Source organism: Cydia splendana, chromosome 17 (assembly GCF_910591565.1).
Source record: "Cydia splendana chromosome 17, ilCydSple1.2, whole genome shotgun sequence".
Taxonomy (NCBI): Eukaryota; Metazoa; Arthropoda; class Insecta; order Lepidoptera; family Tortricidae; genus Cydia; species Cydia splendana.
In genome coordinates, this window is record NC_085976.1 from 10,319,667 (window position 1) to 10,344,147 (window position 24,481).

General features: G+C 37.9%; 1 protein-coding gene and 1 long non-coding RNA gene across 2 annotated transcripts in view; both read left to right on the forward strand.

The window, feature by feature from the left end:
• Nucleotides 1-683: 683 nt before the first annotated feature.
• LOC134798780 (bumetanide-sensitive sodium-(potassium)-chloride cotransporter-like) overlaps nucleotides 684-24,481 on the forward strand; it is a 66,239-nt gene continuing 42,441 nt past the window's right edge. Inside the window, exon 1 of the mRNA XM_063771155.1 lies at nucleotides 684-1,032. The gene's annotated coding sequence lies outside the window, so the exon portion shown is untranslated. The remainder of the gene's footprint in view (nucleotides 1,033-24,481) is intronic.
• On the forward strand, nucleotides 17,853-20,010 carry LOC134798558 (uncharacterized). Its single transcript, XR_010145217.1, has 3 exons — nucleotides 17,853-18,446; nucleotides 19,304-19,520; nucleotides 19,896-20,010. It is a non-coding gene; the product is annotated as an uncharacterized LOC134798558 (long non-coding RNA).

Here is a 24,481-nt window from a genome sequence, read left to right on the forward strand (position 1 = left end):
ACATTTTTCTCTCCTGTGGGCAATAGTTAACAGCTTGTGGGCATGTAAGCAATGATTTTATCATAGTTCTCTATGATAAATAAGAAAATTAACCTTTATAGCCCTTAACTCTCGTGTATGTCTACAGGAAAGACATAACACAGTGATCTGTTTGACCCAAATACCTATTTGATTTAATTATTTTGTCAAGGGAGTTCGAGTGCACCCTCTTACATTCCTTACCTACCTATCTCCCATCCTTGTGCATTCCTGAAAAACATACGTACAGACCTACATTAGTCTAGCAGTTCGAATATTGACATTTGTTCAGCGTTTTTAAGCAAATTTGAATAGAACTAATTTCCTTCTAACTTTTCGACTACTGGCGAATGCAAACGAATGAACCCACCTCATAAATTGGACCTGGGGGCCGATTTTTGAATTTCGAGCGTTCGATTTCGTCACTCGAAAATCGGTGGAAAACTGCGAAATGCTAATTTTTGAAATACGTGCGATAGAAATTGGGAATCGAGTGGTATTGACCACTCGTTTTCAACTCTATTAGTAGAATTTAAATGCCGGGTACTGGAGATATTATTGAACGAAATACACGAAATCGAGCGGTCGAAATTCAAAAATCGGCTCCTTGAGCTTTATCCCATGTAAAATATATACGTTGGAACTAAAAATAAACATGATCGGTGCGGGAAAGCTCGCTGGAACTGGAAGAAATCTCGTCATAACTAGAACGACGATTGGTAATTAAAAGTGTCTGGTGTAAGGGCGAGTTGCTGGCTTATATAGGGTCGCTGGGAGGCTGCGCCGTCTTTAGTGGTCGTCGCAGGCCGCCGACCGGACGCGCTGCCGTGCCGCTCGCCTTATCCGCAATACCGCGAAACGGAACGCCGGTGCGCGAAAAACAAAACATAAAAACAATAGTAAATCATTAAAAAATACAGATATTTCATTGTTATCTCTGTGACTGACTGTGTTTGTGAAGTGAGTTTTTATCGGAAGTTTTAATTGTCTATTTCACAAAAGAGACTTTTAAAGGTGAGTTGTGATTGTTTGATTTTTATTATCTTGCGGTTGCGTCTATTTGCCTGCCACTTCTGGTTTTATAACGAGGTATTAACAAACATTCAAGATAGTATGAGGCACATAGCTAATTAACTAACGTTAGATCATACATAAACAAATAAAAAAGAATTATTTTCACAAATATTAAAAAACGGAATATTATTACACTTCTCTTAGATCGTAACTAATACCGGAACAAAATCATGATTAAAAACACGTAAAACTAATCCATCCATTCCACTAGCCGAACGTATAAACAAATGACAGCGAAACCTTGGAAACGTATGTTACCCTCATTGGGATAAATGAATAACACTGATGAATAAAGAATATAAACAAATTGTACAAGAAAGTGGGTTAATACAAAATATAATACCGATAATTTTGTGACAGATCTTAATAATCCTGGCAAAAGAACCTAGGTGTGGAAGCGACAAGCGACCCAACAAATAAATATATGGAGATAAGTCCCGAGTTCAATATCAAATAACATTAAGGAAAATTATGTATCTACAAAAACCGGTAAACGATAAGCGATAGGCTACGAGTATTTACCTAATTCTTATCACTTAAAAGCGTTCAAACTTATTCAGACATCTTTTGAGCATTCATAAATTTCTAATTACCTATACTCATCACCAGTGATCGTTAATTTTCCAGCAATTTTGGTGCAGCATAGTAAAAATAAAGGATTTTCTTAAAAAAAATTCTAGGGAGAGGATTGGTTAAGGTTAATATTACTGTTATTAACCCTAATTATCTATTCCACCTAGAGTAGGGCATACAGATCCTTTTAACCAACAATGCTGCACCAAAATTGCTGGAAAATTAACGATCACTGCTCATCACTTAAAATTACATTAAGTAGGTAGGCAATAGGCATGATAAGGTAGATAATTATATAATGTCAGCCTTTTAAAAAATTGGTAAAGTGAATGAACATGACATTGCACATTATTCTTGGTAGACTGTATGATCCAAAATATCCAGATGTATCGTCAAAATGCGTTTGAAATGAAATGAAGTATCCAGTATTAAAGGAAGTCTCACAGACACAATAAATGCATAGATATATAAGATATATTAATATCGCGATAATGCAAGATAGCATCCAGAGATGTTATCAATTACTGATAGCTTAAACCACTTATGATAATTTAGATTACTGATAACTTGAAGTAAAGTATTAATAATAGTAGAAGAATTTTAAAGTCCGAGAATAAAACGTGCTACGAATTGGACAGCTAATATAGATGGTGCTTCATGGCTTCGCACATTATGCGGTAACGCCTCGATTACACCTAGAGTTTAACCAAGAAAAGTTTGCAATGATTTCGATAGCACACGCAGTGCAAGTGTTATTTATTTATACTTCATAATTTCATAAAATTTTGTCGTTTAAAATAACACTTGCACTGCGTGTACTATCAAAACCGTTGCAGACTTTTCTTGTGTCTCTAACGAGTACAAGTACCTAGCAAAATTAGTAATCTCGACCAAGCGCTATTAGCAATGTTTTAAACACATCGTCATATCGTCAAGTACTCGATCGAGAAAATGACAGGGTCCCCAATATCTTTACTAGACCGAGTGCTCATCCCTATTCCTTTTACTGGTCATCAAAATATGGTGCCGTAGGTACAGTGCCGTCTCATTCAGCCGTCAAACTTATGGCCACGATTTTTTCCAAGAATTTACAACTCTTCTATAATCAATAACTCTTTGCGAATACCTATAAATATTTTAAAACACGGTTGCGAAGAAATTTCCTGTTTGAAGTGAAAGATCCTTACCTTTATACTTACCTAACATTGGCAACTATGTTTTCAAGAGTGGCGGAAGCATGTAGATGCTTTAAAATCATGTCCCTACTTGAGTAGTTATGGTTGGGCAATGTGAAGCATTTTTGTTGCTAATCCTCCCCAGCATAATATTAATAATTATTATATATCTAGTAACAAATAGGTACCTACTAACTTCTTTAAACAAATCCGCAGTACCTAAAGTAAGAAGGCTCATTCTTAACTAAATATATACGCTTAGAGCCCATTAAGACCGTATCGTTGTATGGGGACAGCTTTAGTTACTTAGGCCTTTTTTTTCGCCGTTCCATAGGCAAGCCGCCTTATTTGGCTTCATATTTCCTTTACAACTCTGCTCAAACGTCCAAAAACAGGCAAGCCGGTGGGAATCGGCTTTTATGGACGCGCCGGAGGTAGGTACTTATATTTACCAGATTTAACAACGGAATGAATGAAGTGTGAAATTAGTGATTAAGTAGAAAATGAGCTATTTTCACTAAACTGTAATAAACTACGCGCTAAAACAATTAAGTTTAGGGAACCTTGGGGAGAGGAGGGCTGTTGTTTCAGCCACTGCTGAATCATATTCTGACTGTCACAGACTGACATGACATTTGTTGATAGAAAACGCCAATCGAAAACTAAAAAATTTGAAAAAAAAAGTCACGTGACTTTTCGTAGCATCTGTCATCCCGGGATTGTGATCTTTGCTACGCCTCCTGATTTGCTGACGAGTTTCCGCTAATATGATGATGATGATGAACAACAACATGCTGCGTTTTATAGTAGCTATGCGACATTTCGCGATGAACAAATGCTTGATAAAAGCCCCTTGTGTATTTATCAAGCACGTCTAAGTGTCAATGTCATTAGACATCATACACTTAAGTATGTTACAAACCGATTGTTTCAAACAAGGAAACATAATGTAGGTATGTATGATGTAAATATTGAAGTTTATTACATATTTGACATGTAGGAGCATTTCGAATCTTTAAGGCCACGACGGGAGAATCGAATTACCAATTTAGATCATAAATTGAATTGGAAATTGAGTTGTCAATTTCATCTAGCGTCCACACGTAGACAATAATTTAATAGTGGGATCGGCAATCCAAAAACTGTCCTGTTTAGACGTAGATTATTACGTTAGTATGTTCAATGTAAAAATAAGTGACCTGTCGCACGCTTATTGTGCATAAAAGCAGTCAAATAACCCAAACCTTCAACAATGATAAATATGTTTATTATGCTGTTTCAATCGCACGTACTTATATAGGTATGCCTAAGCTTGAACTCAGGGCGGACAAGTCTAAGCGAAATGAACACGCGAATGAGAGGTAACTGATATGATTCTAATTTTGGTTTGATGTCAGTGCACGTTCGAATTGGCCTGTCAGTCAGTGTCAGTTTCTGGCATTTTCGAACCGAAGAAGGGAGAATATATACTGGCAAGGCAAAAGAACTCCCCCGCAATTCCTTGGAGATCGTAAACAGAGTAGGTAATTAATTGATGATTCAACGTTAATTTAAAGATTGGCTAGCATAGGGCTATTGACATCCTTTCACGTGATTTCTGTGTACCCCCTGAGAAATCGATAGACGTGTTCGATGGCTACTCGTGTTCGATGCGGTCGATGTAAAACACACCTTAATCATCTAACCGCGTCATGCACCGCCGCAAAGACCGCACTGTAAATAATACTGTCGTCATATTGTCTACCCAGAACATCCGATGTATCCTAGTCCTAGGTGCCTTCCTGTAATTTTAGTAACATTAGGTACATTAATTTCAGATGAAAATTATACTTGCCTAATTTCGGTAACAGTACAATGATAATAAAACCAATATTATAATTATTGTACTGTTACCGAAATTAGGCAAGTATAATTTTCATCACTTCACTCACACATCTGATGATGCAGTCGGAATCGAGTTTGGGCTTAAGCACAGAATAAATAATAGTACTAGCTACAGAAGACTCACTCTCTAACAAAACGCGTCTGTTACGATCAGCACAGATATGGCCGCTAGGTGGCGACAGCGCCACGCGCGGCTTATGGCAAACCCAAAAATTGGGGCCGAACGGATGTACATTTAGCTACCTGTAGCAAAGCGACGAAATCGCGGAGTGAGCCACGCCTGGCTTAAGTATGATATTAGAAACGTCTGTTCATTAAAACGAATTGATTGAGAAGCTTTAATTAATAAATAGGTGCTTATACAATACAATACAATACCATTTATTTCTCTCATATAAGCTTACAGTAGTTTACCAATTCGCTTACACGGTAAAATAAAACATATGACACATTAACAATTTATAAATCGACTTCAGGGTAGGCAGCAGTAGGCGATATATCAGTTGAAACTCATGAGATCTAAACACTGATTTAAACTTCACTAGAGGTTGTATCGATGTAGCAATTTTGCGTTGGTTAGGCTGCTGAATGTTTAATTAATCGTAATTGTTTCTAAAGCACCTTAGGTATATTTTTTGACGTGATAACGTCTTATAAATCGATGAACACCGGTAGCATGCACGAAAAAGTGTCACGTTTTGGACAGATCTCCATGGTAACGTTGTGGACAGATCTCCATGGTAACGTTGCAATTTTTCATCAATGTTTTCTTATGACGTTATCACGCAAAATTATCGTCCGTAAACCGACTTTACAGACAACCATTTTTTTGTGGTTGACTGTTCAAACGTTAGAACAGTGTTATAATTTATGAGGTTCTATTAAATACTCATTTAGGAAGGCCTAGTATTAATGAGTTGGTAATTGATATCTGATATCGTATCACCGAAGCAAATTACAATTATGTCATAAAATTTAGTCCCTCGTGCAACAATGTAAAAAAAGTACCTATACTTATTAAGTGTCCTTATTACTCTTATTAGTTATTAGATGTAGGCTGGAGATAACTTGGTTATTACATAACTCATAATAATACTTAATAGAGTCATTAGCGATAGAGTCTACTGACACTTACCTACATTAATTACTTCCATCTTGAGTCATGTTCAATGTTAATATGCGTAAGTCTCCTATTTCTCTTTCTAATTCGTATTAACACCTTACGCCGCCTTTAAGGGTTCTTGACGTTCAAAGAGTTAGTAAAACCAAGGCGAAAAATTTACACGATAATTTCCTCACTGCACTGAAGAGTCTCTGAGTGTGAGTGCTGGGAGTCTCTCTGCGTGATCGCATCAGAAATGAGGCCATCCGCAGCAGAACCAAAGTAACCGATGTAGCCCTCCGAATCGCTAAACTTAAGTGGCAGTGGGTGGGGCACATTGCCCGTAGAACCGATGGCCATTGGAGCGGAAAGGTTCTCGAGTGTGACAAGGTGGACTGATAACCTGGTAAAGGTCGCGGGAGTCCGCTGGATTGGATGCGGGTGGCGAAAGACCGGTCATTGTGGCACTCTTTGGGGGAGGCCTATGTCCAGCAGTGGACGTGCTCTGGCTGATATGATGATGATGATGACTGAAGAGTGACTAGATTACGATCAAGATATACTTATCTATATTACTGCGTCATATTAAAGGCTTAAATGTATTAAGCCTTGTCAGCACTCGAGCCTTCAGTGGCGGATTCTTTTTTTTAGCTGTAAAAGAAAACAGCCTTGATGAACTAACTGCGTAGTGCAATATGTCAACGTCAGTACAGACAGAATCGAGGCGCGGTCGCAGTAAAGTTTAATCAAGCAATTGAATGCGAGTCATCATGAATATGAGCCATATTACTAATGAGTTTTTACTATTGCATTACTACTGAAACATCGTGAATGAATCCTCGAAAAACCATAATATTAGGCTGCATAATAGACTGTTAAAGAAGATACTTCGGTGTAATTCCAAGTACAAACACTCTACCTTACAATCAAATTCTTTAAATAATTATTCACACAACAAGACAAAAGCCACGTTACTAATCAAAATATCATTTAAATACAAATAAATGTACTTAAAAGTTTTATCGCTGACTGTATTTTTCTTTCACCTAATTGAAATTGCAATGTTTTGCCATCTGTCTCCAGAAAAAATCGGCCAGTAGAGTTCAAATCCTGACCGAATCGATACTTTTTGCAATGTTGTCGATGTTTATTTGATTATTAACAAGTGATAGATATACTATTGATAGCAACAGGCAGGCAGAGGAAAACAGCCACGTGTTTCAAGGAAGTCAATGACTTATTTATTTACCAGACGTTAAGGGCGGCGTCCCGCCCGCCCACACCGCACACCACACATATTTATTGCAATAAGGGCGGCTTCCATTACATTTGACGAGTCGATTTAGCTCAAAATGATAGCTTACCACATTAAAAGTTCAGAAATGTGTGTGTGTGTGTGTTATCGCGGGAGTCCGCTGGATGCGGGTGGCGCAAGACCGGTCATTGTGGCACTCATTGGGGGCGGCCTATGTCCAGCAGTGGACGTCCTCTGGCTGATATGATGATGATGATGAATGTTTTACTTACACGAAATTTTCGTACTATAACCCCAGTGGATTCAACAAATATGCTTAAAATTAAATCTGTGTGTAGGCGCGTCTTTGATGAAATAAACACTCCTTGCTATAATTGACTTACCTAATTTATGGTTACCAATGGTTTGAAATTATTGGACATCTTGGAAATAATTAATAAAGTTACTTAAAGAGCTTTCTGTAGTTTCGGTACAAGAATCTGCTTCTTTTTAACTACCCTTACAATATTTAACCTATTGTTCATACAGTCGGTACTGCGCCCTGCAACCCCGTGCCTCGCCCTCCTACTATCAACAGGTCAGCTTCGTGGTGGATACGTTTTAGAACTTATATCTCGGGAATACGATTGATGTTTGTATACCTTTATATATTATTGCCCACTAGAAAACGTGCACCTGTTGAACCTTTGTTATTCAGAATATGATGAAAGAGTTTCTTAAGTGCTTCCTGAAATATATGAAACGATGAATAGGCGACTAAGGGTTAAGGAAAAAGGTATGAAATAAGGAAAATGTACGTTAACTACGTTAATACGTTTATGTAGGTATAGGTACGTTTTAATACTTTGTTACTAACGTTTGTTTACATGGAGTCTAGGTATGTGTAATGCAATTTAAAAAAAAAACCATGAAACTGACAAGTCTTTAGAAAACCTAAGTAGCGAAAATTAGTTTTCTTTTAAACAATGTAGTAGTTACAGATACTTAAACTAATTAAATCGTCTCAATCTTTCACATATGTGTACTAACTGAGTCTAACATGAGTAGGTACTGTGTATTAAAATTACTATGCAAATTATACAATTAATTAATTACTCATTGTTACCCAGTTACAACGTAACCCAGAAAGGTTTTCTAATGGGAATTCACATTGTGTCCCCGTTTGCAGTAAACCTCGAAAATTAACCTATGTGTTGATTTGGTCCTATTATGAATTAGCTCGCATTTATATGGATAGAATGACGCTCAAGCACTTCTTTCTTTGGGACAATTATTAATTGCTTTTATTGACACTATAGAAATAAACAATTGAATGAGTTTCCAATAGCTGTAACGGCTGTTACGCAGGTATAAGGAAAAGTGGATATGTGGCGATCGAGTGGCAGCCACGTAACACAATGCCGTCAAATCAGAGCCCCAACTCATATTCAGAACGCTGAAAATAGATTGCTAAAATCATGATTTCAACAGCATACCTACCTTCAAATTGGATTTAATGCGAAATCGCGATAAATTACATACATTAGTGTAATGACATGACTTTTCGGGCAGGGCCGGTTGGTGTAGGTATGTGAAAAGTGTAGGATCAGTCACTTTATCAAATAAACTGTTACCAACTAACTGCAAAAATATAATTTATGTAATTAATAAATCAACTGGATATTGTGAATACTTGAGCAATTTCTCTATATGACCCTGGGCCCTGTCGAAAAATTCGCAATGTCACAAGCTGTCAAAAATAATGCGAAATTGCGCTCCTTTAGGGCTAAATAATGATTACTCGTCCATATAAATCTTGTCAAAACGGTTTCGTACGTAAATTACCCACATAAAAAATCAGTAGACTTCCTAGACAAAGTTTAAAACTTGAATCATGAAAATAAAGTTAAAAATCGTTTAGAGTTAACCGCTACTGAGCGCTATTGTGAGATCATTAACGTAATAGTCACCATTCACGTGCCCTTACAACAATAAATTACTTGTACTGTAAGTACTTAAATGTACGCTAAATACCTACATGACATTTTCTTTTGTACTGCTAAGGTATTCAGAAGATTCGTTAGGAATAACTTATTGTAATGGAAATAATAGTGCGAATCTGTGTCATATTGTCAATAACATTGAATAGTGCGAAATAATCACATTGAATATCATGAATATCGTTATTCGACTGTGACACAAGGACGATAGTCGAAACGATATTTAAATGATGTTGTTAAGACTTACCTATCGTCACGTGAGAACTGAGAATAAACAGAGATATATATCTCGATACGAAAAACGATCAGTGTGTAAATACTTCTAATCGCGTTTTCCATCCGCTACAATTGTTGCTGAGTGCACACAAAAATGCCTTAAAATACTTACTTGATAGCTGCTAGTCTTAATAATGACAATAGTGCTAGCGGTACGCCAAAAACGCTGCAAATTATGTTAAAAGCATGAAAATCGGTACGATTGATCTTTAGGCCATTTGAATCAATTTGACCCGTAGCACAAAAATAAGGAGACGAGTTAAAGCTACCTTTTATTTCAGGATGGTTTGAGAAAGATTTTTAAGACATTTATTGCACGTCTCGCCAAAGAAGGAAAGCTCATCTTCATGTAAATAAGTGGCAAACCAAAAATAAGCATGCGTGCTATGTGCTATTCTTTTATTCGATAGATTAGACTAGATTAGAGATTAGGCCTAGATTAGACCCATTAAAATAAATTGATTTTCAGTTTTTTTTCCATTATACGGAGAAGTAAATTCGCGTAACACACTTTTTATCGATGTTTACGAGTATGAACAGTTTCATCGTCATTTCACGTCGAAACTACGAGCGCTTTTTTAATTTATTTAACTCGCCCTTTTTTAAACAGTACAGTTTTGTTTACACTGTTATATGGAATGGGAAGTGGCATACCATTACGCGAGTGTTAGGCCTAGAACATAATGGAATGTGTGGAACTATACAGTACAGTCAAAGAATTCAATTTTCGTACCCGTTTTGTTTAATTCCTTGACCGTACTTTCAATAATTGGTGAAAATTAATTCTAATTGAATTCCTAAGTAGTTAATAAGTACGCGACCGACGTTAGTTTACTTCAGATATTAAAAAAACCGGACAAGTGCGAGTCGCCTACCGAGGGTTCCATACTTTTTAGTATTTTTTGTTATAGCGGCAACAGAAATATATACATCATCTATGAAAAACTGTTTAGCTATCACGGTCCATGAAATACAGCCTGGTACAGATAGATGGACAGAGGAGTCTTAGTAATTAGGGTCCCGTTTTTACCCTTTGGGTACGGAACCCTAAAAAACAGCATATTGTCCTAATATTGTATGCTTTAGGTACAAACAATCACGCGGGAATGCGTTAAAACTTTTACGTCACCGGCCCGTAAGTGGAATTTTCTTCCCGCTACGCGAGAAGAAAATCTCACTTCCTGGCCAAGGCAAGACGTAAAACTTTAGACAAACCACGGGCGGTAATTCGTAAAGCCCCAGATCGCATATTTATGGCCCTCACCTTCGGTTCGGGCCACAAACACCTGCGATCTGAGCGAGATAGAGATCTTTATTTCGCATCCAATGTACATATTTCGCTGAAAATTTCTGTATTAAATTAAACTGCTGCTTTAATGTGGTGGACGCCTTATCTTATAGTACATTGTAAATACATTAGACACCACGCTCGTGTTCGTTTTGTAAACTTTGGAGTTATGCCAATGTTTCCCTAAACAAACTGGTGGGAGCTACGATTGGTGCTTTTGTAGGCGCACTTTGAACTTTGCTATGAAGCAATGACAAGGTCTTGCTTATACCATACCGTAGAGTGAAATAAATTCAATATTATTGATCGGTTAGACGTTTAAAAATGCTTAATAATTTCTGCATGCATTACCTAATGCGGTGTTTTTTACCCCACACACACACACACACACACGTTAGTAACACGCTCTTATGGCTATACAAATAAGATCATGTCAGATAGTGACCCCCCAGGGAGTCGCGAAGCCTCTACTAGCCTTAAAATAATACAAGCCAAAAATTTTGTTCATACTAAGGGGGTCTCGTCATGAAAAAATGTGAAAACAGCATACTGACCTAATGCATGGTAAGGTACATTACATAGGTACCCTTATCTGCCCTACCTACCTTTAAACAGCTTCTGTCAAATGCCAGTAAAACATTTGCAGGGCCAAAGCATTTTTGGATCAAATTGTATCAGGCAGGGGTGAATGAGCTCAGAGTTCTCATAAGAGTACGAAATGTTTCTAAATATATATATATGGTATAGCAAACCCTTGCGGGAGAAAATGTCGCAGAACGGGTTATAGCTGGAAATATGTGTGTGAATGTTTATTGCAATGTGTAACTTTACTTTGGCTTAGTCACTGGAACTTTAGAAAGGAGGGAGGAAACAAAAATGTAAAAGTTCAAGCCCTCGACTTATTAAATGTCCAGTCACGAAGGCCGCAAAAATATGTGACACGCTCTTATAAGGCTCTACAAATAAGATCATGTCAGATATTTTTGCCGCCTTCGAAGAGTCACATATTATTGCAGGTGACTGTCCAATGACTGAACAATGATCAGTGATAGAGAAGACTGTACTTTACACATACAAGTCCAACCGTCAGTGATGTTCGGAAATTAGGAACATGCCTAATGGCTCATCGTCATCATCAGACATAGGAATCCGCGGGGAAAATTGTGAATTAAGAACTTTATGTTTGTGCACTTATGCTACTAATTACAACAAAATAGTTAAAAATTAGTTTTTAATTGCCTAATCGTTTTAAAACAGCCTAAATTTTGTTGTAATTATAGTACCATAAGTGCACAAACATAAAGTCTTGATCCACAATTGCCCCGCGGATTCCTATGTCTGGTCATCATACTCGTACTTAATTAATTTATGTCGCTAATCTCCGGAAAACCCGCGAAACTCGGTAGCTACAACCACAGATTAATATGTAGGTATAATAGTTATCTACAACCTCTGCACGGGTAATACCCTGACCCTGAGATTACACTCACACCTCACACGGATTCAGACCTTAACCTATGCCCGCGGTATCTGGGCACCACGTCACATTATAAAGAAACAACATTTCTATAGAAATGTCGGTTATCACGGAGTGATAGCCGTTCTGCCTAAAGGTCAGTCGCAGTGCCCGGAGCAAGTGGTTTTTCCTACTAAAAACACAAAGTATAAGCACAGAATAAATAATAGTACTAGGTAAGGTTTACTCGGGTAATTCCTAATGTCGAAAACTGTCGGATAATTCCGAAAATAGACTTTTATTATGATGGAATTAAGGGTGATTTTCATCTGAATTTCGGAATTATCCGCTATTCGGTATTACCCGAATACACCTTACCTACAGAAGATTCATTCTCTAACAAAACGCGTGTTACGATCAGGACAGATATGACCGCTAGGTGGCGACAGCGCCTCGCTCGGCTTATGGCTAGCCACCAAAATTGGTGTGGTTCGGATGTACTTGATGTAGCTGTTGCAAAGCGACGAAATCGCGGAGTGAGCCACGTCGGGTATAAGTGAAGGTATAGGCAAAGGCATTTGTCCATTGATTGCACTATTTGCACTTTTTCAGGCTATGTCACGTCGGTATCATAACATGTTCAATTACTAGTCGTTGGGCAAGGTCAAAAAATGCATAGACCCATTAAACTTTTTAATCAAATTATAGGCATTTAGTTTGTTTTACGTTTTTAAACTTTTGGCTAACATTAAGTGCTTAAATCAATTTTTTAACAAGCAGATACGTCTGCGAGCGATATTCCAAATTTTATATTAAAGGAAAAACCATTCCATTCCATTTTTCCATTTTTTCCTTTAATATAAAATTTGGAATATCGCTCGCAGACGTATCTGCTTGTTAAAAAATTGATTTAGTATGGGTTAGCACATTGTTACTGGTGAATTCTCAATGCAACTTGAGACTCCGGTGCCGTTAAAAGATGTAATTGTCTGTCGGTAGATGTCGTTATACGCCACCCCAAAGGCGTGTTTACATAAAGAAAGGAATGAAAAGATTTGCGATGTCCTGGTAGGCTTCCGTAGCTCAATTGGTTAAGAGCAACACACGGATTGTGGAGGATGCGGGTTCAAGTCCTGCCGGAAGCGTAACGTTTTCCATTTTTCCTTTAATATAAAAAATTAAGTGCTTACTTACAAGGTTTTGCCAGTTGAATGTCTTTGCTAATATCCGGCTTTGAATGGATCCGTTTGATTCGCAAATTATGACTTGACTTGCATAATGCATATATATGTATGACCTCAATTCACAAAAAACACGTTTTTTCTATGATCACCATAGAAACTCTACATATAGGGTATGTATGTTTGTAGATAAATTAAAAATAAAAATACCTTTGCCAGTAAGTAATCTAATAGCTCTTCTAGCGATGTTCTACCTCGACTAAGGTCAACGTACGTAGCGTAGTACTGAATACAAATTAAATAGGTACCATAGATAATGTCGCATTCCGACAAACGGCTGGCGGAATGACAATTAATATACTCGCAATTTGCGATTCCAAGGACAAAATTGCGTAAAGATTTTATAGTCAAACGGTAGCCTACTCTTGTTTATGGTCAAGGCCTCGCCCAAACTGTGAGTAGCTAGATCAGTGCCCCAAACGCGTTAGTTCCGCGTAGCATTATTCCCGGTCGCATTTTTCCCCAATATAGTTTGTTTTCGTTCATAGATGTCACCATGTTAGGTTCGTTAGGTAGCTTCAGATGCCCGAAGGGCAAACCGCCCAGAAATAGGAGCCCCGCGAAGCGGGGCTCCGTCTAGCTAAGTTGTGAACTAAATGTTTTTTGAAAAGAAACAGTGCGGTGAGACCACATGGTAATATTATCGCCTAAGAAATAAAAAGAATGCGAAAAAAACGACTTGGAAAGTATTAATTATAGAGAAAGGAACGCCGATGAACACATGATAACACACGAAAGCAAATTCTAGTGGGGAAAAATGCGACCGGGAATAATGCTACGCGGAACTAACGCTAGTGGAGAAAAATGCGACCGGGAATAATACTACGCGGAATTAACGCTAGTGGGGAAAAATGCGACCGGGAATAAGTAATGCTACGCGGAACTAACACGTTTGGGGCACTGATCTAGCTACTCCAAACTGTTACTGTTAGGGGGGCCATTCGTAAATTATGGCGAGGATGACCAAATTTACATATTTGGCTATGGTAGATCCTTAACCGTTTTGGAAGTTGGTAAACTATTACAAATAAGGTTGTTTTTTTAGCAGAGATGTGTGATATAGCTTAACGGTGAGATCAAACTAAATATGAAACTTGTTTCAAAAGCAGGACTAAAGCTAAGCTATGCCTGCCAACGTTGGTACCGACATCTACGGCAATTCGCAGGGTATTGAGTAATTCGATTGATTCAAGGTCGACATTTACACCCGAATCACTCGGCGCAAAAAAATCAAGCTACCTTACCTAGTAATGAAAGCATTAGAGCATATAATAGTAGAATGCTAAAATTAGCAATATGGTCCATCCCCTTTTTTTAGGAATTTCGCTATATTTTAAACCACACAGGTTAGGTGGTAAGTATAGCCCCAGTAATGACCATATCAAACAATACTGTACCTAAGACGTGCTAAGACATGTAAACAGCTATAGATGGTAATGATGATGACGTCTCAAGCAACATCTAATTGAACAAACTGAAGTGCCACTGTTTAAGCTTACGTGTTGAAAGGTGTGAACGGAGTATACGGACATATCAAGTTTGAGCTGTAGACATACTAATCAGTTGTCACTGGTCGAGGGTCAGGTAGTTATACAAATAAATTTTATGTACTTACAGTCACCACACGGGATTGTTATGCCATTTAGGGTTCTCGCTAAATTGGAAATTCTATAGCGTAAGTATTGAACAACCAATTTAGCTAGGACCCTAAATGGCGCGGAGCCTGATGGTAGGTTAGTACCTAGCTAGTACCTACCTAGTAGGTCTAACTCTAGTGAGTTAGACCAAGAAAAATCTGCAGCGATTTTGATAGCCCACGCAGTGCAAGTGTTATTTTAAACGTCAAACTTCTATGAAATTATGACATATAAATAACACTTGCATTGCGTGGGCTGTCAAAATCGCTGCAGACTTTTCTTGGTCTGACTTTACCTATGCCTTCTCTGATAGAAAGACACATTAATGTATACGACGGCTTTAATATCACATATTTAACGACCTAAAGAAGAAAGTTGCAGGTCGAGATGTAAATTGCAAAATGCGGAATCTACGGGGCTGAATATTTAAAGCTGTATTGGTCTCACACGCAAACACGAAGTCGTCACGCGAAGTTCTCCGGCGTCATAATCGTAGCGTAGGTGGGTTTATCGCGCATAAAAACTTGTACTTTTTGCTGAGCTTAAGAAAAAAGCCGTAAGTACTTACAAGTGCTATACAATAAGACATATCTAAGTATATATTGTATATGTAATATATGTATACACAAATGGTTACTTAGGTGCTTGCTAGACCATGAACATTGCCAGCAGCCATATAGAGCGAAAAGTCTCGTCTCCTTACGAATTAGACTTTAATATAAGTATGACCTTCTGTACCTCTACCATATCGCGGATGCTCGGATCACATATTAAATAATATATGTATGAATATGAAATACAGACACGCCACTTTACATTAACAACCATTTAGCATTAGCATCATTTATTGTCATTTATGTTTCATACATAATTTATAAAAGTATATAGTAAAAAAAATTGCATATGTTACTGTAGAGTTAGCTTGTTGGTCCGACTCTAGCGACACATGGCGTATCTGTTATGAGTGAATCTGTGGCCAGGAGGCTTGACCGCCGGTAACCGGCTAGAACCGCCTCGAGAGCCTTCGAGCTTTCACACTCCGGCGAAAAAAAAAACACTATGGATGCTCTTATTGCTCTGAGGGACCACGGAGATAGCCTAAGGGTGCCTTGAACCGAAATCATCAGTATAGTTTGTCAAAGGACTGTCTCATTTCAATCATAGACAGTGAGAATCATACTATCTTTGTCTTACTACGTACTACCACCCAAAAGAAAAGGATGAGTATAGTTTTCCTGGTTGTTACTGACTGACAAATTGGTTTAACCAACTATATATTCGAAATTAAAAAAATAACTCTACATAAAAATATTAAAAATAAATGCAATAAGTAAGCAACGTCATTTTAAAGTTGCTTTATTTAGAAAAGTTTTGATTTATTGGAACCAATGCTCTATGCTCTATATAAACACATGTAATAAAGGTAACACTATTGGGTTACACTCTCAAGGGAGCGCTGGTGGCCTAGCGGTAAGAGCGTGCGACTTTCAATCTGGAGGTCGCGGGTTCGATCGAACCCCGGCTCGTACCAATGAGTTTTTCGGAACTAGTGTACGAAATATCATTTGATATTTACCAGTCGCTTTTCGGTGAAGGAAAACATCGTGAGGAAATCGGACTAATCCCAATAAGGCCTAGTTTACCCTCTGGGTTGGAAGGTCAGATGGCAGTCGCTTTCGTAAAAACTAGTGAAAAATGCCGGGACAACGTGAGGAAGATGATGTTGAAAAAAGGTTACACTTGTTCAAATGTCGATTAGGTTAGGTTAGGTCACGAGGTGTTATGTGTAATTTAGGTCACGTTTTTTTCCTATTAAATAGATATTTACAGTGCAGCCATTAACTCCGTGTAGTAAAAATTTGCCCCAGGAAGTCGAAGATTTATTACAAATGTTTCACTTTTATGCAGCGTTTCGTCCATTGTTGTGGCAATTAAGTATTATTTTAATGTACCTACACGTTAGGAAAATTGCACGTACAACGGATGTCACCTTCAGTTATTCATTTAAAATGACGTAGTTTGAGGTATAAAGGCGGAATGCGATTATTTGCGCCAATCTGAGGGAATTAATAAGTAAGTACTTATATGAGCACGTGTAGTTCTATGTTGTATTCTTGTAATTATTTTTTTAATAGAAGATGAACCGTATTTCTAATAGCAGAAGGTAAATATACAAAATATAAAAAGTGTAAGTACTCATTTATAAAGGAAATCGAAATGTATAGGTACTCTAATAACTTGTCGTGGGTGATTACTTAAGGCCCTGCATCGAAAAATAACAGGATCTTTGGCAGACGCGTGGCAGAGATCTTTGAACGTGGCAGTGGCTAACCCCGGAAACTAACAGATGGGATTTTCGGATATATATATCTTGACTATAGATATGATAAGGGTTGTACTAGTCGAAACACGAATGCTTAGATCGAAAACATATGCTAGATTCTAGATACCGACAAACAAAGAATTTTCTAATGGCTATTACGACTGTTATGCGTAGTGGGGCAGAACACATAAGTTTTGTTATGCAAAACAACACAGTAAGTTAGACAAAATCAAAGTGTTCGTATACATTAGGTAACTATATTGATCATGGTAACTACATATACTGTATTTTATAAACAGCTGGTTAAATATCAAGTTAGGTATCCTTGTAATCAAGCATAGCGAATTAGAATAACAAACGTATAGATATAGCTATTGTCATTTGTTAGGTACTCGCAGTTTACATTAATGTTCACAAGGACAATTGCCATTTCAATGAAAGTAGGTTTTTACTAGGCTCTGCCACTGATTTTCCTCCTAAATAAACGCGCCGTATTAAAAGTAAGTTGGTATTTAACGTGATTCGCGTGCTACAATTGCTTATACTTACCTGCGGGCTTAGCAAGGTTGTACGACAAGGTAGTTATCACGCAATAGGTGTGGATAAAACGGCCGTTATCGTCGGTTTTATCATCCATACTATGGTTGCAGACGATATATGGAGTTATCCACATTTGACAGCGGTAGATGATAGAAGACAATTTGCATAACATGGTCGTTGGATAAGATGTGGATAATTTGACAGATTGTCCCATTTTGACAGTTCAACTTAGTTAATTTTAACTACGTGCTTCTTAGATGACGATAAGCCTTGTCGTGAAAGCAAAAGTAGTGAATAATCATATTTTAAGGTATAAATTACAGGTAAATATCAGTTTTTCTATGATTATATTGAGAGTTATTAGTTACAATGTTCCGCTGTATATAATATTGTCAATATTTTCTTCGCAGGGAAGTCAAATTTTATTATTCCTACTCGCGGCTGCTGTTGAAGAAAAATATCGTAAACAGCTTTAAGAAACACTTGCAGCCCATTTGATATGACGGACGAAGAGTTTCGGCATATTTACAGAGTGCGTAAGGAGTGTGCAGTGCATTTACTTATGTGCCGAATTTAACGCCGAGCTTCAAAACGGTGATGGGTTACCTACCAAAACATCTCAAAGGTAAAGCTATAAAATTGCAGTGTTTCTTATAAAGTTAATATGTATTCTATGCATAGACCATGCATAGACCCTATTATATTTGAAATCATTGATTCTATGTAAAACAGACGTCTTAATGACAATGCTACTAAACTCTTCAATACTAGGTACCGGCCTCATTATTATATGTAAAAGTTAGTATGTTAAGATATCTGTTGTACAATCTCTTACTTATGCTACTAACCTACTAACAGAGGTTACTTAAGCTACTATTTACTTCAACATTCATATCCTAACCTCCAAGGGGAAAATCTACTTGACAAAATTAGATTTACAGTACCGGTCAATAACATATCACCTTTGTGTGTTTTTGTATGAACGTGTAGTAGGTTAGTTTGTAGATTTCATATTTTACTAGTCATTTTATATAAATATGCATGTTTTTCCAGAGATGAGACCTAGCTAGATTGATTTTTCGCCCCCGAAAACCCCCATATAGCAAATTTCATCGAAATCGTTGGAGCCGTTTCCGATATCCCCGAAATATATATACATATAAATAAATAAATATACAAGAATTGCTCGTTTAAAGGTATAAGATATTATAAATACTGAAATACTGTGAACTACAATAAGAGACTCAGCATATTACTAAAAAAGCTCTTTAAAAATAATGAAGTTGACCATACATTAAAACAAAAAACCTCTATGAAAAAATCATTACATAGACCAATTTTTCTCATCACTGGACAAGGAATACTACTAAACTACCTAAAGCTGTGGAAGTCACTCACAAATATAAAAAAAAGTTATACCGTAAAAGCATGGAGGTGATATATTATTGGCCGGTACTGTAATTAGGTACTTATTTGTTTTAGGTTCTAACAGTATACACCACACCAGCAGCACACCTACACCAGCAGCAGCAGCAGCAGCTGCTGGTGTGTAACAGTTACACCTGCTAGCTGATGGCAATTAACTACCAACGTGGGACTAGTCAAGATCATGGCTTGTCCATTGGAGCACTACTGACTGGATTGGCCACACTACTGTAAGCCTGAACCTCGAGCAGTTTGTAGATGCTGTAAACAGAAGGTAAGTTCTTTTGAGCACTGAATTAAGTATTAGACATAAAAAACTGTGACTTTCCACAAGGACTGTCTTAGTAACTTTTCCTTTTTTGAATAAGTATGAGTGCGGCTGTATTATGCATTGAGATATGTACCTACCCATTGTTTGATAGTTATGTATGATAAGTAGTTATCTCTGGGATATATAATCTGGGAATGCAATACTTATTAGGTTTAACTAAGGCACCTAGTTCTAATGTGCTGCCTTGTTTAATGGATATTATTCCTGGCGATTGTTTAGTATATGTCTTGAGTGCACTAGACTGCACTCATGTGAAAATACTTACTCCATCGCTGCCACATGAACCTACTTTTACTTATTTCCTTCTTTTTCTTCCAGAAAACTTCTCGTGGATCAAGGGAAAAATTAGAGAAGACGCTCCTAAAAAACTTCCTAAGCATGCAAGCATGCACAAAACCGGCTCTTAATAAGCTTAATAAATACATATTTCGCCTATTACTATGTTTTACTATCACACAAATACCTACCTAATTTACCTATATTTCTATACAAGTAGAGACTAGTAAACATTCAAGACGGATAATCTTCACACAGAACACCATTCCCGGGCATGCTTCAATGTAGGTGTCACTTATTCTTATTTTTCATTTTAGCCTTATGCGTACAACATTTGTGATATTATAGCTTCTAAATGTAAAATCCGACTCATATGCAGTATAGTACAATGAAAGCATAGGTAATAAAAACATTTTAGGCACGTTCTTACTTAAGAGGAAAGGGAGATGGCCGCTTCCGCTTCTCCATACAAACGTAGTCCTCATTTTCCTCTCTGGATATTGACATTATGGAAAATATTTTTACATAATTTAATGTATATTAACCATATAGCTATGCCCCTACGTTCGAATTTTTGATTATTGTAAAAATTAGGAGCGGAAGACAGATTACATACAAATTTTTAAATGCTTCTAACTCTTATAATAATTAAAAATTAAAAAAAAAGAAGAAACGTAGGGGCATGGCTGTAGTTGATGTTGATATGATATACAACAAATTGTATCAAAATATTTAATGTTATTATCCAGAGAGAAAAATGTGGACTACGTTTGTATGAAAAGACGCGTCTTAACGACGCGTCTAGTGAGTCTGGCGGTGAAAAGGTCAAATAAGAATATTCCTAAATGCTCTATTATGCTAATAAGTCTACTTTAGTGACTATAACTGCGGTCAGACTCAATACGCCAATAACTAATGTTGAATATTAAAAACTATGTTAAATTCCATTTAGGTAGATGCAAGAATGACAATTCTCGTCACTTGTGGTGTTGTCAAGTCTTTTTTGTTTACTAAACTCTATAGATAAGTTAACAATTTCGGCTCTGTGCTAGAGAGAATATTATAAATGGTTAAATAAAACAACTATTGCCAAAAAATTAAACAAAGTTTATTTACACATTAAATGTAGGTGTACAAACAAATCATTGGCTGCCGTACCCGGTGTGAAAGTGCCCATCATGCCAGCAGCTTTATCGCTGGATTACTATGAAGTATGAACAGCTTTTGTACCAGGAACGTCATATGGCGCCCGGGGCAGGCACCAAATTTGCGCCTCCCCCCCCTCTCCGAAACGAAATGGGACCAACCCCTAAGTCGCGAAAAAAAATTTGGCTGTTTCATACATTTTGGCTGGTCCAATTTCTGTGGGAGGGTAAACTATTTTTTTCGCGATTTCGAGGTTGGTCCCGTAGCAAAAGTTACTCAGTATAATCCCAAAACCTCCCTGGCAACGGGAATGTAGTTATTTTTTAGCCATCCTGTATAGTGTATAGGAAGCCTCAGTAGTCCACATATCGATGAATTTCGTCGATAGACAACATGTCACAGATATGCAGCAGCAGCTATTGAAGCAGGTTCCGTCAACTACGGCTCATATGCGCCTGCCGGACAAAGGGCTAGCGATCCACTTGCATAATAGGTAGTCTATTGGACAGTCCATAAGATGGTAACTTCGACAGGAGACCCCTAACGTAAGACGCGCTAACACTGGACACAACTCTGATGCACTTGGCCCGCTCGCCTTATAAAACGAAAGCATAGCAACTCCCGCCGAATATCCTTCTGCTTGATAGAAGTTTCTGGCATAGAGTATTCACACTACGGGATGGTGGGCGGTAGGGCGCTACCGTCGTCTTTCAAGGTCGAGTTCGATGCAAAAACAGTTCCTAAAAGATCGTCTTTCTCTTTTGCGCTGTGGGCCAGATTACCATCCGCATTTCACACTTCACAGTGGTGGTAAATACGACTGACAAAAGTTTCCCTGCTGCCTTTGGCAAGGCGGAATAAAAGAAAAGACTACCTTTTAGCCCATTTTGGCGCCCCCCCTTGGACGGCGCCCGGGGCACGTGCCCCCTCCGTGCAGATTTTCTGGAGATTTGCAGGTATAAGAGTTTCCTTTTCTATGACAAATGGTCAAACATGCACGGAAAATTAATCGCTTGCTTTAAATGGCGAAAAAAAAAGTCGCAACACAGGAAATAAAATGCGTTTGTACGGGACAGCTCGTGGAATGCTCCAATAAAGTGATTTCATTTCATATCATAAACTGATGAGGGCATTCAGAGTGTAGCCTTGAGGTTGCCAAGCCAAGCAACCAAGTCAGGTGTCACGGTCTTCAGGTCCTCAACAGGCCCAGGAGTGGAGGAGGAGTGGAGTGGGCAGCGTTAGAAGATATGCTAAGTGGTCTGCATTCTGCATTCGCAAAGTGGGAAAGCCGTCTATCTCCATTTGTGTGGCTGAATTGCAGCGGCCATGTCCGGTTCTCAGGCGGCACCAGATTTTCCGAGGAAGGTCAAACCCTTTTGGTTTTTTAGTTGGGTCAGATATACAGCAACTCCGAGCTGCCGAAGCTGACCATTCCGCTATCCACCTATCCGAAATATTAAAGCTGCTCAGGCTCTCAGCTGTAGCACAGGGTCGGCGGGCAGTCGGGCGGCAGAATTCCTCGTGGACAGGCATTGTGGGGTTATTCGTGATATTCTCAGCCTCCCTCTTCAACGCCTTGAGTCGTCGGATGTGAGGAGGGGCAATGTGACTCAATGCCGGCAGCCAGTGGCGGTTGTAGATCGGATAGTGCCTGAGATGCATCGCATGGTCTCGTTGAGCTTAACGTCCAATCTATGGGTATGTGCACTTTCAAGCCTCCAATATGTTATGACTGAAACAGAAACAAATTATATTAGATGAGGTCAGGCGCAGGCTAGTACTTACAGCGGTTCATTGGCAAATTATGTGAAATTAATGTCACTTTTAGAAAGCTCTCGTTTTTAAGCCAGGGGGATTTTTTTGTTACAGTTGTCCAAATTATCGATTGAAAATAAATTGAATTTTGTTCTAGTAATTATTTATCCGTTATTAAAGTTGTATTATGTATCAAGTGTAGTTCTGTACCACTTGCGTCATAAAAACAAACCAACGAACACCTTATTTATCAAAATGTATCTCAGATATTCTATGCTAGGGTAATATACGACACAAACATACCCACACACATACATAGGCTGCTAAAATCATTCCCATAGTCAGGTATAGGTACAATAGACCACTTTACCAAACACAAAAAAAATATTCCAGCTGCCAGCAGTAAAGAAACCAGCTTCTACTCCCAAGCCCTAACAATATAAATAAGTTTTTGGCAAAAATATAATTTTTGGTACAAGCTTTTATCGCTGACTGTACTTTTCTTTCAACAGGCAACTAATACTCCATGAGTCCATTCTAACAACACCAAGCACAATTAGTTTGCGTTGTTTTATCACAGTGTTCCCATGGCCACCTCATGTCTCCATCATCAGATCAGCTCCATGTCATCATAATATTGCAATTGTCATCCGATTTACATATTGTTATGTATGCAAAATTTCAGCTCAATCGGAAATCGGGAAGTGGGTCAAACTTAGCTGTCAAATGTATATGGCCAGCTTTAGTGCTAACATAACTGTTCCTAGTATTCCTATATTACCTACATGTTATAAGTAAGAATATTGTACGAGTAGGTATTATATTATTTTATAATCTTAGTAGAATAGGTACTAATACAATTTATTTGTATTGAATAAGGCCGGCGCCCCACTGCTGCGCACGCTACATCCACGGCCCACGTTTTAATACAAACCGTGGGCAAGCCCACGAAATTTTGTATAGGAACGTGGGTCGTGTACATAGCGTGCGCAGCAGTGGGGCGCCGGCCTAACTCTTGCAGGGAATTTGTAAGTTACTTGTGGGTATGGCTACTTTATTTATTTAATTTATAAACTTTATTGCACAAAAATATAGAATTACGTAAAAATGGCGAACTTAATGCCAAAAGGCATTATCTATCACCTACTAGTCAACCATAGAAACAAATATGTGACGTTCCACGGCAAAAGGTACCTTATGGCGGCTGGCGCTTACGTCGCATAGCGCCGCAATAATATTGGAGCGGCGTTAATAGTTAATAGCGTAAGCGCCAACCGCCATAAGGTACCTTTACCCGTGGGACGTCACATATAAACACTAAAGGTTGGTGCAAAAACCAATCAAAACGCAAATGCAGTAGGTATATCTTAGATATACATACTAACATAAACATACATATATGTTATAAAAATAAATGTACTAATATGTATATGGGATGATAGACACTAGACGAGACATTTAGCAGATAACTACCGAGCATGACTACTCAAAAAACAAATTTTCTTGGGGCTTGTCTTACAGGTAGAGGGAGTGCATTCCATAGATAGGTTGCCTGAACGGCAAAACAATCATACATAAAACGGTTATGAAGAGGAAGGACTTAAAGTTTAAGTGAGCGGAACATCCGGAACGGGCATAAAAACTAAATACTTATTAATAATATTTTATCTTTATGTCTTAGATTTATGGCATAAATAGTGTGTCTTTTTCTTTTTCAATAAACTTTT